This window comes from Halichoerus grypus, chromosome 12 (assembly GCF_964656455.1).
Source record: "Halichoerus grypus chromosome 12, mHalGry1.hap1.1, whole genome shotgun sequence".
Taxonomy (NCBI): Eukaryota; Metazoa; Chordata; class Mammalia; order Carnivora; family Phocidae; genus Halichoerus; species Halichoerus grypus.
Window position 1 is genome coordinate 32747736 of NC_135723.1, and position 15731 is coordinate 32763466.

Sequence of the window (15731 nt, forward strand, 5' to 3'; positions counted from 1 at the left end):
AGTATCCAAAGATTAAAGAAATGTGAGTTGGCCAGTGTATGAAATGTGTTTGCTATCTTTTACCCCTCTTCACTATGTGATAGTTCTTTGTTTAGTGCAAATAAAGTGCGAGTTACATTTTGGGTGAGCAACCACTTTCTTGTTTATAGATTTAGGACTTCAAGGCTTCAAGGTTGAGATCTCCTTATTTATAGAGAGGTTTGTACTGCAAGGTGTGCCTGTCTGTATAAATCTTCATCTTTTGATCATTATGTTAATTTCAGAATCTCTTTGGGCAATTAAAAAAAAGTCTTGCTGTTGATATAGTTTGGTCTTTGGTAGTTGTACGAAACATGATCTTGCCAGAGCTATCTGTAGTGTTTGTTCTTGAAATTCTAGATACATTTGACGACTCCTCTTCAACTCTTTGGTTATGTACTACGGAATAGGTCGAGTACTACAAAATAGGATACAGAACAATAGATTTTTTGACCTGAAACTTGGACTTGCTGTTTATGTTTAAAACTTCTTTTTAGTTCTAGATTAGGACAGTGCCACAAAATATGCTTTACTTTATGTCTTTAGCTTAAGCAGACCTGTTTATTGAAAAACAGGCATTTGCATAGTTAGCCTTAAAATTGAAGAGTGTTTCAATCATACTGTATTTCCTGTATAATCAATTATTTTGGAAAATTGGGGGGGCAGGGATGGTGGGAGGGCAGGGCATGAGAGTGCTACAAAGCTGTTTGAATGAGGTAGATTTCAAGATCAGAATTAGGACTGAGATATTAAATGCATTATTCAAGGGTTGTGATAAAAAGCTAAACTTAGAAGATTTTGAAAATGAATCTGACATGAAATAAGATTGTTCTTAGTAAGTAGAATGTTTGGTTTGGGTAATAAGGTGAGCATGAGAGAGAAGTGTATATACTACTATAATTGGAAGCTACAACAAAGCTATCCACAAAATGACTAGAAACAGATTCTGATGATACATTAACCAGGAAGGTGAAGCTTTAGTGGCTTATAAGGCCATCAAAATTCAACAGTGAGAGAGTATACTTATTCACAGTGTTCTTTTGTTAAAGATGCTGGACGGACGCCTCACAAGGTCAATGAGAAACACATGTTCAATGAACTGCTCCCCTGGTTTTCTTCTCATTTAATAGAGGCATCCAAATAAAATGTCCTTGTTTTCTTGATTTTTCAAGGTGTAGCCAAGCAGAAACTTTAAATAAGTCCTCCATTTTCATATTTTTTGGACTAGCATATTTATACAATTCTTTGAATGTATCTTTATTCCTTTTGACTGCTCAATTTGAGTGAGTCAGTAGGTTTTGACACAAAGATTAAGTTAATATGTCAATTCTGGCATCAGCAAAAATATCAGTCTTTTATGGATACATGTTTATTATGAAGAACTTTTTCAGTGATGGGGTGGTTGGATGTGTGGAAACTTTTGAGTGAGTAAGATCAAGAGGGGTATTTCCATTTCCTCTGGTTATTCTGCACAACCACAAACATTAGCAAGTGGTGACGGATGACATTTAGATTTAAAGATTTAAATAGCTAACTAAATATTTCTTGACTAACAAACTAAAATGTAACACTTGCTTGTGTTTTTTTCTTTTTTTTTTTTTAGTAATGAGGGGGTGAGGTAGGAGGAGGGTCTAAATATATAACCTGAATTCAAAAAAACTTCTATGTAATCCTTTTTTTATGTAATACTTTTTAAAATTATTTTTTTATTTGCGGTAAAATACACATAACATAAAATTTACCATCTTAATCATTTTGAAGTGTACCGGTTAGTGGCATTAAGTATGCTCCCATGGTTGCGCCATCATAATCACCTCCATCTATCTCTAGAACTGTTATTTGATACTGCTTCATGTGGTGAAATTCTCACATCTCCAGTTCAACCTACCAGGTGTAGAAATCAAGGAGTAGAACTACTTTATAAGAAATGTGAATCACGACTAAAGGTAGAATTTAATGATGTGCAGTTGGCACGAGTAGAAAAAGAGGAAAAACCAAGTGGACTGTGGTTTATGTGATTTTGTGGTAGGAGATAAGCACCATTTATCTAAAAATATACTCAACCTGGGGCGCCTGGGTGGCTCAGTCGTTAAGCATCTGCCTTTGGCTCAGGTCATGATCCCAGGGCTCTGGGATCGAGCCCCGCACGGGCTTCCTGCGCCGCGGGGAGTCTCCTTCTCCCTTTTCCACTCCCCCTGCTTGTGTTCCTTCTCTCGCTGTGTCTCTCTCTGTCAAATAAATAAATAAAAAATCTTAAAAATAAAAATAAAAATATACTCAACCTGACCTTGTTGCCACAGAATTTCCATTCCTAAAATCTTGTTATGTGTCTAATTGTCAAGGATTAGATTAGATGCTGTACTGTGTTTTTCTTTGGTCACAAATTGGATGATAGGGCAGCGGTCATAATTTCTATTCTAGGGCTGGAAAGAGGCTCTTCACAGCTCCCCAGAGGTTTAATGACCCCTTCTTGCTACAACCTCATGTCTCCCACGTCCACAAGAGGCAGAAGAACTTTAGGTCATAGAGTTGTCTTTATTTTCTCAGGCAGAAGCCTTCATTTCTCACATCCTGCATGTTTGAGAAAGTGCTGAGAAGGGACAGTAGCTGATGACAGGGCCAGAGATCGAGGTAGTCTGGCCTAGTTGGGAATCTTCGAGAAAGTCTTTAAGAGTCTCTGTTTCCCTTTGTACTAAGGAGAGCTTAACCCTCGTACTACAGGGCAGGACTGGGCTGAAGAGTAGCCAGAAATGGGAAGAGAACACATTTTTCGCATGTAATTATCTCATTGAAAGGATTGGTTATATAGAATTTTTTTAGATATGAGGTCATGACCCATTAATGATGGCAAAATCAATGATAGATTACTATCAACATTTTAATAAATTGAAATAAAAGAAAGTAGAGAATATCACAATGAGTGCTACTTCATGAAACACTTTTTAGGTGTGTATGTGCAAATACATTTGTTTATATATGTGTATGTGGTGTGGACCTGGGTATTGTAAATGGGTGTCTGTGTACAATAGACAATTCATTGCTTACCAAGAAGTTATTGAGGGGCACCTGGGTGGCTCAGTTGGTTAAGCATCTGCCTTCGGCTCAGGTCATGATCTCAGGGTCCTGGGATCGAGTCCTGTTGATGGGCTCCCTGCTCAGTGAGGAGTCTGCTTCTCCCTCTGCCCATCCCCCAAGCTTGTGCTCTCTCTCTTTCTTTTTCAGATAAATAAATAATTTTAAAAAAGACTTAAAAACAAAGAAGTCATTGAGAAAAGTTTGAATCAACTGAAGTCACAACTGCTTGCTTCTGATTTTAGAGTCTGATTTCCTCAAGGTATTAACTAACATCTAGGTACAATTAAATCAAATCCGTAAACTGTTTCCAGCTTTCTTCTGTTTTCAATTAATTCTTGTTAACTTGAGCCAATAGAGCACTAGTCAGTATATAGAAATGGTAATTCACTACTAAGTTAGCTAACATTTATCATATTGTCCCATATTCTTCTAAGAATATTATATGTATTGATTCTTACAACAATTCTTTGGGATGGGCAATATTCTTATCCTCATTTTACAGATGAAAAAGTGGAGGCACTGAGAGCTTTAGTGAATTGTTCGAGCTGGTAGCTGACATGTGGTCCAGCCAGGATTCCAACCCAAGTATCTGACTTCAGAGTCTATGATCTTGACCACTACACAGTACTACCTCTCACTATATGAAACAGAAATATTTTGTTAACCAAAAATGTAATGTTTTTAGTATCACATTGTGGATTTGAGTCTTTGGTAACACCTCATTCAAAGTGACTGAAGTAATGTTATCACTACTCTTCTCTGACAATTCTATTTCAGAAAATATTTGCCAGTGACTTGATCCTTACTCACTGATGTGGTGCAGAGATGCAGTGTGATGCTGTCTAAGACTAGGCTAGCTTATAGTTCATTCCTCTCTGTGTGAAGAGGAATGGTATCTTTGAACACTTTAATGTTCATTGAACAAGTTGACTTTGAGTTCAGATTCTCAGACATTTCCAATTGGTAAATGGCTGCCTAGTGGGGCCCAGAAAACAACTATGCCAGTGTTTTACCCAGAAATCAGATAAGGGCTGTTATTTGCCACTTGTCAGGCATTGTATTGTCTCAGGAATTCAAACAACAACAACAGCAACAGAAACCTCACACACAGCAGTCGGAATTAGAAACAAACTGATTGAAGCTGTTCACCTTGGATGCTTCAAATCACTTTGAATGGTGAATATGTGCTGTATGTAGCATTCACAGACAGAGTCTCATATTCTCCCGAGAGCTCGTTCCTTCTGGGCGTGACAGAAGGGTCATGACTGCCAGTATCTGGATCAGTTTGTCTGAGGCACACTAAGCCGTTATAGCTGCCCTGGTATTAGCAACCCTGCAGGGGGCCTCCAATGACCTAGAGGATTTGGCATATAAGTACCCCAGTTTCCTCTGTGTGACCTTGCATAGGACACATTAATTCTGAAGCATAGGTTAACTCAGAAATTCCTCGCTGGATTAAATGCCAACCTCCCAGTATGGCTGCTGGTGGTGGTGAGTTGTAAAATAAGCACAAATCCTCCTCCCCCCTATCATGTGACACTGCCGATCTCCCATCAAAAAGTGGAATCCATTTCTCCAACCTTGAATCTAGTGGCTGTGTGAACTTGCTTTGGCCACCAGGAAATTAGCAAACATGACACAATCAGAAGCTTGAAAAGTGCTTGCTTGCTGGGACTCGTTTTCTTGCTGCATTTGGAACTTGAGGCTACCACCTAAAGGAGCCCAGGCTCACCTCTTGGAGATGAGAGGTGACTTAGAAATGAGCTTATCCAGTGAGAGCTCCCTAGGCCAACCTTTAGAAGTGTGTGTCTGAGCACTGAAGGCATCTAGCCCCAGGAGAGTAGCCCGCTGAATGTAGCGATCAGTTGAGCTCGCCCAGACAACAAGAACCATCTGGATGATTCACAGAAGTGTGAGAAACTACACGCGTTCCATTTTAAAGTCAGTAAGCATTGGGATGGTTTGTTATGTGGCACAAACTAACCAATGCACTTGCTTAACAACTTACCCTCTGTTGCCTTCCCCTCCCTGTATCTTTCTTCTACTCTGCTGCTGGAGTTTCCTGAACTTCCCAAGTAAATGTTCACTCAAATCCTTACCTCAGGATCTACTTCCTGGGGAACCCAAACCACAACGCTCTGTATTTAATTTTTACCTACAGTGAAGTCTTTTTCCTGAGGCCTTCTCTTTAGGGATTGTGAGCCGTTAAGTGACACTGGACAAGAAATAGCATGAAGCCCAGACTGTGCCCATTTGGACAATCCCACAGTGCTCCCTGCCTTGAAAAGCTCACAGTTTAGAATCTTCTCTGCTCTGCTGACATAACTTCCTGATTCCCCCAGATCAGAATGTCATACATGCTCTTTGTTCTCCCCCAGCAAGACAGTGAGAATCCTTCCTAAATTGTTAGATAGAGAAAAAATTGTCCTCCTAGGCTGGAATGAAAGTGCAGAGTTGAACAATTCCTCTCTGCAGTGAGGAAGGAAAAGGTGACTATTTCTATGAAACTTGACTCCTACACCTTTCTTCTTTGATCAATTTACTGTCAATGTGATTTGAATGAAAAAGAGAAGCTCATAAGCTTAGCAGTGGCTTTATGAATCAAAGAAACTCAATTTCCTCTGGATTTTCCCTAGGTAGCAAAAATAGAAAACTTAGGCTCTATTGTAACTGGATAACCAGACAGCAGAAAATTTGCCAGGTAAAACTGCAAAGAAATGCGAGTTGTTTTCGATTATCATGGCAATAGGATGAGAATGAGTGTGTGTGTGTCTGTGTGTGTGTGTGTGTGTGCGCGTGCATGTGTGTGTGTGTATCAGGGAGTATGTAAGCTCGGGTGGGATAAGGAGAAATTTAAGAAAGGAAGTTACATTTGAAGAATTAATATATTCATAAACTTGCAGATACAATGATTTTATAAATGCTTTAACACAAATAAATTCTAAATGTGGTTACGTGGATCCAAATTTCCCAAATGTTTCTTTTCACAGACTCTTTATGTAGTGACTGTATGAATCTAATAACATCACTCTTGACATACTTATCACCATGCATCAAAAATTAGTATAGTGATTAATATCTTAAATGCTGTTAAAACTTCCTCTGTTTATGCCACCTCACAAAAGAGCACTATTTACCGGAAGTACAGTCTACTATTCTTGATTATTTATTCTACCAGCATCTCTCTCTGGGGAACTTTTGCATTTGCTTGACATACGACTTTGAGACTATTAATATTACTTTGGCTTCCATTGTAGCACTCTGACACTGCTTCATTGTAAGAGTGCTTGTTATTTATTATCATTTCAAGGTGGCAAGATAGGACTATATCTCTAAGAGGTAACACACAAATTATTCTCTGCCTTTGCAATGAAGAGCTGCGTTTCTTTCCAATCTTCTGATGCACGTAAAGTGTGTTTTCTTTATCATACAGTTTAAAAATAGGTAGCATTTTTTTATTTGAAAGGCAATATCCATTCATTACAGCTGATTTTTGGAGTAAGGGTATAAAAAGCAAGAAATAAAAATTGTGTATAATTCAAATAGTTAGGGACAACTACTAATAATGTTTGGTGTATTTCCCTCCAGAACTTTTTGTTTGAGTAAAAATGCATATTTATTTTTAACTAAATTGCCATTAGAGTATATTAAAATTATTTTATTTTTAAATAATAATGTATTTTAACCTTAAAACGATATTGTAGTTACTTTTTAAAACCCCTCAGTATTTAAATACCATGTTAATGGCTTCATCCTATCTCCCTGCATGGCTCTTCATGGCATGTTTTACTCAGCCCTTGCTGTTAGACATCTATGTCACTTCCAAATTTTCATGATTACGATTATATACAATGCCGACATCTTTGTAACTGAATTTTTCTGCACATCTATGATGATTGTCTTAGTCTAATTTCCCAAAAATAAAAACACTAGATCAAAGAGTAGTACAGTTTTGAGGCTTTTGATCTATTTTTCTCTCAAACAGATTGTACCTATTTTCAGTCTCTAAGGGTATATTTTAATAGTTTTGTTGCTCTTGGAAACATGAATTTTATATACAGTTGTCAGCTAGTTTGATTCCCGAACACTAAGTAAAATGAAGATCAATCTGTCTATCTACTTATCTATTGAGGAAAATAGCATAAGGACACATGTGTCATGGATTTATCCTCACACTTTCTCATCTGAGCCCCTGGTAACCTGGTTCTTCACCCGTGTCCAGTGTATAAGAATGGCAGGGAAACACCTGCCATTGTGTGGCGTGAATGTCTCAGAGCATGCCATACCACACCCATATTTGTTTAGAGATCATAATGCCGTCCAATTCTCCATTGCTGTGTGAATCAGAATGGCACTTATACTACTGCTTTGGCTCATTCTGTTGCAAACAAATGGGCTTTTTTAAAAAAAGATTTTATTTACTTATTTGCCAGAGAGAGAGAGAGAGAGAACACAAGCAGGGGGAGTGGCAGGCAGAGGGAGAGGGAGAAGCAGGCTCCCCGCTGAGCAGAGAGCCCAATGCAGGCCTTGATCCCAGGACCCTGAGATTATGACCTGAGCTGAAGGCAGACACTTAACCGACTGAGCCACCAAGGCGTCCCAACAAATGGGCTTTAAAGAAAACTCTCAAACAAAATTCGTTTGGTAAGTCATAAAATTTAATATATAGGAACTTGATTTGTTCTTTGAACCTAAGGGAAGTGAGACTACGGAGTAAGACAAGGTGAAGGTACACATTTTGGGCTAGATTTCAAAGCTAGAAGAGAATGTGCTTAGTTAATGTACACAGAGTTATTAGAAAAACTATTTTGCAAGAAGGAAAAGACCTTGCAATTTTCAGGGCAAATATCTTCATAGAGTTGACTAGTCTGACATCTTCTTTGCCTCCTCCCCAGGTCTTGTCTCTCTGTCCTGCACCCCAGCTTGGGATTGCTCTTGTCAGTTCTCACTGCCATCTTGCTTGGGTTGCAGCCACTAGAACCACCTGGCTTTCTACCTCACAGAGGACTTCTGTCTTCCTAAAGGCTCAAGGCCCTCACTACCTGATCCCATAGCAGATATGTGCTGAAGTGACTCCCTTTGTGGACCTCAGCCTACACTCTTCTCCTGGGAGTCACATCTCCCGTCATTGTTCAACCCAAGAAACGTGAGGGACTGAAGCAGAGTCATTCATAATCCCGAACCCACAGTCTTGACACTCTGCCTCCAAGTAGACATATCTCAGTGCTTAGATTTTAATTTCTTGTTTATTCAAACAATTTATAAATATAAATGGACACCTTTCCATGTGTCAGGTACTTCTAAAGGGTATGAACTCCACACTGAACAAAAGTATACAGATTCATGACCATGATGGAGATTATAATCTAGTAAATCTAGCAGATAATTAACAAATATGCAGCAGTTTTGTAATGTAGTGGTAGGTAGTGACAAATGCTAGGAAGAAAAATTAAGTGGAATATGAGGATAAAGAGGGAGAGGGAGAGGCTACTCTTTTAGATAGGAGGTGAGGGAAGGTCTATCTGATGGGATTTCAGCAGAGACCTCAAAGAGAGAGAATAAGCCATAGAGATATCTGCAGGATAGATAGATTTCCCGATAGGGGAAACTATGTGCAAAGGTCCTGAGGTGGGAGTATGGTTGAGAAGAACAAAGAGTCTGGTGTGTATGGATGGAGTAAGTGAAGAGGAGAGTTGGGGGGAGTTGAGGTCAGAGATAGCCAAAGGTCAAGTAAGGTAGGTAATGTAGGGTCCAGCTGATGTAAGGACTGGATATTTTTTTAAACATGATAGGAAGCTAGTGAAGGCTTTTGAGAAAGAAGTGTTGTGACCTATTAACATTTGGTTGCTGTCGTGGGTTTTTTCTGATTCTAATTTCATGGTCTTGTCCTGTGGCATTGAGACAGCAGGACATTTTTTCAAATTTTCTGTCGCTTTTGTCAACATCAGCATGTGGGAGACAGTTTAGATTAGATAAATGCTCTGTCTCTGCCAAAGGTGTAATTAAAGTTTCTGGGACTTTATATAAAAGTTTACAGAGGACTTGGAGTAGTGAAGTTTCTTTGGATTTGAAATAGCAGAATCCAACCCAGATTACTTTAGCAAACATCAATTCGAAAATTGATGGTGTATCTTGGAGAATCCAGGGAAGAGGTCCATCTAGGCCTTGGGAAGCAGGGCTGCTCCAGGGGCCTTAGCAGCGGTGGTGGTCCTTTCTCTGCAGTTTCACATTATGGAGACCAACAGTCTCTGGGTCCCTTTTTTTCAAAGTCTAAATGACTGGAAGAGAGAATTTGATTGATTCAGCTTAACTCAGATATCTTCTGAACCCATCAATTCTAGTCAAGGGGACAAGACAGTAGAAACACACAACTGCTCTAAGACCTCTGTGGGTAAGGTACATGGTTCCCAAAGGCCAGGCTTTATAGACACTTTCTCTGGAGTGGCATGTGACTGCTCTGGGCGCAATCACCCATGTGCTTTGTTTATGCACTCTGATGGAGGCAGACCCCTGAAGCAGGGGCTTATGGGTAGTAACCCTATCTCTGGTCTCTTTCTCTGTGGAGAGTTAATACCCTGGGCAATTTGGTTGCAAAGTCCTTGACAGTAAGGGCCAATTTTACCCCATTTTGTACCTCCTTGCACAAAATAAAGGGTAGGGGATATTTTTTGTATTTACTTTTGCTTCGGGCCCTGTTCTTCATGATCCTGAAGCTGCCCCACAGCTATCTAAAATTACAGGTTCTATTTTACATTCCTAAGAGATTTGCTGATAACTTGGCAGGCAGATATAGTTTTATTGTGAAGAAATTTTTGCCCACTCTCACATGTACTGCTGTGCCAAGAACATGGAATTTGGAGCCAGGAGACTGTATTAAATCTGGTTCCTCGGAAACTGGGAGATGGAGATTTATGGGCAAGAGGTTTATTAGGGAGTGTCCTGGAGATTGGTACCGGTGAGGCATGAAGGAAACAAGACTGGGTGGAGGAAGAAGGGGCAGTATGATGCAATTGCCACAGGTCTTTCAGCCCATCCTACAGGGTTCTGTGGAGCTTGGGTGGACCTTCAGCATTATTGGGAAGTGAGGCAAGGAGGCCAGACCCCTCTGTACCCTGCAGTGGCCGGTATGGGGAGGGGCTCCTGTCGGGAGATGCAGCTCCTTTAGGCCTCGCTAGGGCAGCGCTTGGAGAAGATTGCTGCAGTGAGCTCTCAGCCACCAGTGCTACCAGAACCTGGGGGAATGAGTGCTTTACTCCTGACTCCTGATCTGGCTGTTTCACCGTAGCATCCACTCCAAAGACTTAAATCTCAGTTCTGCTCTACCATACTCTCCCATGATACTTTGGGGGAAATTCCCTAATTTCTTTGAGACATCATGACCTCATTTGAAAAAAAAAATGGGATTTAAAAAATTGGATTAAATAAGCAGTGTTGTGAGCACTGTGTAGGACCCTTTTACTTGTGTTTATTGTTTAATTTCCCCTGGAAGTCTATGCCATATCTATTTTAGGACAACTCTATTGATAGACAGATCCTCAGAGAGATGAAAGTAGTTTGCTTGAGTTTATATAGATAAACCATACAGAAAAGGCAGTCTCAGACCTTCTGAACTTAAGTCTTTATTTTGACCAATTCACTAGAGCTCCCTCTCAGCAACAGAAATAACATTAATGATAATATTAATAATATAATTGATAAAGGCAAGTAATGCCTCATTTGTGTGCTTGTTATGAGGATTGAAAGAAAGACATTTGCAAATAATAAGTTGCTGAAAAAAGTGAGTCAATATCACTGTTCTTCAAAGTTGCTTTTTCCGTCAGTAAGACATGGGCATGGTCTAATCAATCTTTTTTTTTTTTTTAAGATTTTATTTATTTGAGAGAGTGAGAGAAACAGCATGAGAGGGGAGAGGGTCAGAGGGAGAAGCAGGCTCCCCGCTGAGCTGGGAGCCCAACACGGAACTTGATCCCAGGACTTCGGGATCATGACCTGAGCCAAAGGCCGTCGCTTAACCAACTGAGGCACCCAGGTGCCCCTGGTCTAATCAGTCTTGAGAAGACGAGGGAAGGTTTACACAGGATCCTACAAAATCTCTCCTGGCCAACCTCTAAGAGGTACAGGGCATCATGTTTCCAAGTTTTTTTAATTGATGTCTGGACTCCTTGGGTTCACTCTTTGAGAGCTTAAAAAATTCAGCTTACATATTCTGAGCTGCTGCTTAGTCTTTGAGGGCTGTGCTGTAGGGTACAGAAATGAAAGAAATGTTGTCCTTGAGGGATAAAAATAAGACCAATCAGTGACAATGATGGGAACCCATGTACTGGAGGAACAGGGACATTAAAAAGAGCTCGGAGGCCCTGGGAGTCTGGGTCAGAGTCTTCAACTGTCAAGGTGACTCATACCATAGACAGCAGCTTACGTTTTGAACTTTATACACTTTGACTTTCAGGATCCATTTTTATAAGGTGAGAAAGTCATGGCAAGAAACCAGTCTGTGGGATCTTTACGGAGTTTGAAAAAAAAAGCGACTCTGTGTGTGAGGCTCGTTTCCCCCTGGGCACGTGAAGTGCTTTATATGACACACAAAATCCAAAGAAAACAGAATTGTTTTGAGCACACATGGTCACAGATGTATTTTAAATTGCTTTGTGAATGATGGATATTCATGAACCTTAATGCAAACTCAACAGCACATTTAAATTTAGGTTGAAATAGTGTCTCCACATTATTGTGAAAGCCCCCTTTCACCCTCATTTCATAGTTACCTTCCTAGAAAATTGTAGGGTTTTGATAAAATTTTTATGAACTCTTATTTCTGGAAAATAATCAAATATTACTACTAACATATACTATTTGACTAAAGGTATTACTTCTAAACCATGAGATCGGAAGTCCTGGGTTTTCTCACATTCAGCCCTACCCTCCCACCCCGGCTTCATTTAGTAAATTCCAGATTCCCCAGTGTAGCAAGTTCAATAGAGGTCAATGGATTCTCATGTCACTGGTTTGTTTACTTTTTATCTCCACTTGACCTGGGTTAAAAAGTCAAGATTTTTGGCAGGAGGAATTGTTTGAAAAGGAACTGTAATGTTATGGGGATGGTTAAAATGAATCTGAAAATTCTATCTATGTAACTGTAGAGAGATTGAGTGAAGTCCAAATGGTTAGTTTGTTCAATCACAGTTTCACTGCGTGGCTTCAATGATGATAAGAAAACAGGTCTATTAGGGCTATGTTTCTTCCCACTCTGTGAACCAGTCAGTGTCAATGACTGATAATGTTTTGGTTGTAGAGACCTGGCTAATGTTTTGGGTGCAATCTGGCATAATATGCCAAATTATAAAGCAGTACAGATACACGTGTCATACCTAAAGACAACTCTGGTTGTGATTTGTATCAGAGAAGAAAAAAGAGCAAAATCTAGAACATGTTTTTATTTTCTCCTTTTGTTCCCAAGGCTATCATTATCCTTTGAGTCAGAATTGTGAACAAACAAAAGTGCTTCCTGGTGAAAAAAGCAAAACCTGTTAACCTCAAGCACATTAAAAAACGCAATCTCGTTTTCACTTTCTAAAGTACTGGTGTCAAGACAGACTTAAAACAACAATCAACCTTAAGAATGAATCTGATAACAGAAACTGATAGCAACTGATCAACTTAAAATCTCTGAGTTACGGACTTAGATATTCAATACCATATGCATAAAACAACCCTTCTGTTACTGAGCTTTATGTATGATGATTTATCTGAGGTAAGCACATGACACATTTTTAGTTTGTGATTACAAACAGGTTAAAAAATACTCTTTAATTGTATTAAAAATATAATTTAATGCAGGTGGTTTGAAGCATCTGTCTTCTTCATATTATAGCATGAGTACACTTTGATATAATAAAAAAATTACCCCTAAAAAAAAAATCCTTCATGCTTTAGCCAAAATTCCAAGTTTAATTTGAGAAATGTAAACATAATTAGCCCTCTGATAACACAGGATCAGGGTTTCTTAACCTCAGCACTATTGACTTTTGGGGCCAGATAATTTGCTGTGGGAGCTGTCCTGTACACTGTAGGGTGTTTAGCAGCTCCCTGGTCTCTACCCCCTAGAGATGCTGCTAGAACCACCAGCCTCTCCCCCCTCTCCATTTGTGACAATCAAAAATGTCTCCAGACATTGTCAAACATCCCAGGCATGGGGAAAAGGACAAAACCTCCTTTAGTGGAGAACCAGTGCGCTCACGACTCTCCTGGATTTCGTGCTTAAGGTTCAGTATTACAATTTAAAAGCAAAATTTACCTATGTAGAATATTTGAAAGATCAGTAATCTTTGATAAGAAGATTTTTTTTTTTTAAAGGAACTGTGTCATATATCTGGTAGACAGTGGCCAGAAAAAAAGGTCTTTTTGTAAACTTACTGTGCTATGATTTAGTGACACACTTAGAGGAATAGTGATTACAAGACCTTTCTGGTTTCAAGCCCTTAGAATTCAATGGCATGTTTTAAAAATTATGGATAAAGTAACTGAAGTGTAAATTGTGTAATTCTCATATTGACTTCATTTCAAAAAAGAAAATAACATTTAGATTTAGAGAGAAACAAGTTGTCAGCAGCTTTGGGAAATCTCTAGGTACGCCTAACTATGCCAGCAACCATGGGAATACAGTTATGCCTTTGCTCGGTAATGCTGTGGTGGAGAATCATGTTTTCATCCTTTTGGTCACATAATTTTCTTTCTTTCTTTTTTTTTTTTAAAGATTTTATTTATTCATTTGAGACACAGAGATACAGAGAGAGAAAGAGAGAGAGCATGAGCAGTGGGAGAGGCAGAGGGAGAGGAAGAAGCAGACTCCCCGCTGAGTCAGGAGCCCGATGTGGGACTCGATCCCAGGACCCTGGGATCATGACCTGAGCCGAAGGCAGACGCTTAACCATCTGAGCCACCCAGGCACCCCTGGTCACATAATTTTCTTATTTATAGTATCCAAGTATAGGATTGAGAGTATTGGTATTGTTAATATGTTTCTGTCAACAAAGCTTCATGTATATGGTTTTGTTTTTCCTTTTGTGTTTTGGTAAATTTATTTATATTTCTCTAGAGTTAAATAAAAATGGATTTACAATATACTGGCTTTAGGATTTACAACAATTAGCCTTACGATTGGACTTTTATGCATACATGAGAGTGTGTGTGTATCTGTTCTTGGGAGGACACCCATTTGCCTTCATCTTTATGCCCATTGATAAGCCTCTCCCTCACTATGTCATCCACTTAGAGCAGGTACATTGTTTATTGAAAAGAAAAGGTTTTTTTCCCAAGACCTGCTCAGTTTAAACTCATCCAGATCCAGATTCTGTATCAAAGTACATGTCAGAAGTCAGAATATGCCCAAATTACAATAGGCCACTCATCTTCCTTTCTCCTTTCAATCTGGGGTCAGCTGTGAATGCAGTGGTTTGCCTTGCTCTGGGACTGTGAGGGCCCAGCAGGGCACCCGTTTATTCTTCCAGCTCCTGATCTGCCCGGGGCTCCTCACTGAGCTATCCCACATGCAGTCTGAACATCCTGACAGACTCCCTAGTCAATATGTTAGGTTGTACACTTAACTTTCTCCCATCAATCTTACATCCCCCCCTTTCTTAAAGACAATTCAAATTTTTCAAAGCTTAGAGGAAATAAAAAGTACTCTGTGAAAATCTTGCATCCCACTATTATCCCCCATCTGCTCATTTTCTATCTTCCCCCAGTCACTGTTAACCACTGTTGTCAATTTCTTATGTGTCTTTCCAGAATTAAAAAAAAAATATGTACACACACACACACACACACACACAAGCAAATTGTACTTTCTTCTATTTCTTACACAAAAGAGAAGATGTTGTATATGCTGTGCACTGGGGAGATCTTTCCATAGTAGTACACAAGGCACTTGCTTATTGCTCACCCTTTCTTATAGCTGTAACTATTATTCTTTATATGAATATACAGTAATTTATTTAACCATTCCCCTGTAGATGGATGTTCGAGTTTGTTCCATTCTTTGACTATCCTAAGTAGTCAGCAATGAAAAACAGTCATTATTTTTTGCACAAGTGCAAGTACATATGAATGATAAATCCACAAAGTGAAACTGCAGGGCTAAGGAGAATCTGCATTTTTTTTTTTTTTTTGAGAGAGAGAGAGAAAGGGTGCATGTGTATGCACGCTGCATGTGCATGCGTTCATGCACACAAACAATGGGGGTGGGGGATGGGGGTGGAGGGCAGAAGGAGAGAGAGAGAAAGAGAGTTGGGGAGGGATGGAGGGAGAGGGAGAGAGAGAATCTTAAGCAGTCTCCACGCCCAGCATGGAGCCTGAGTTGGGGCTCGATCTCATGACCCTGAGATCATGACCTGAGCTGAAATCAAGAGTCCGATGCTTAACCAACTGAGCCACCCAGGAACCCCAGGGTATGTGAAGTTCTAATTTTGATAGATATTGGAAAACTCCTTCTATAGAGGTAATCTTAATAGCAACATAGGAGTGTGCCGCTTTCCTCACAACCTGGCCAACAGAGTGTTATCACAATGTAAAGTTCTAACAATATGTAGGTAAAAATGGTGTAGTTTTAATTCCCATTTCTCTTTATGAATGAAGCTGAG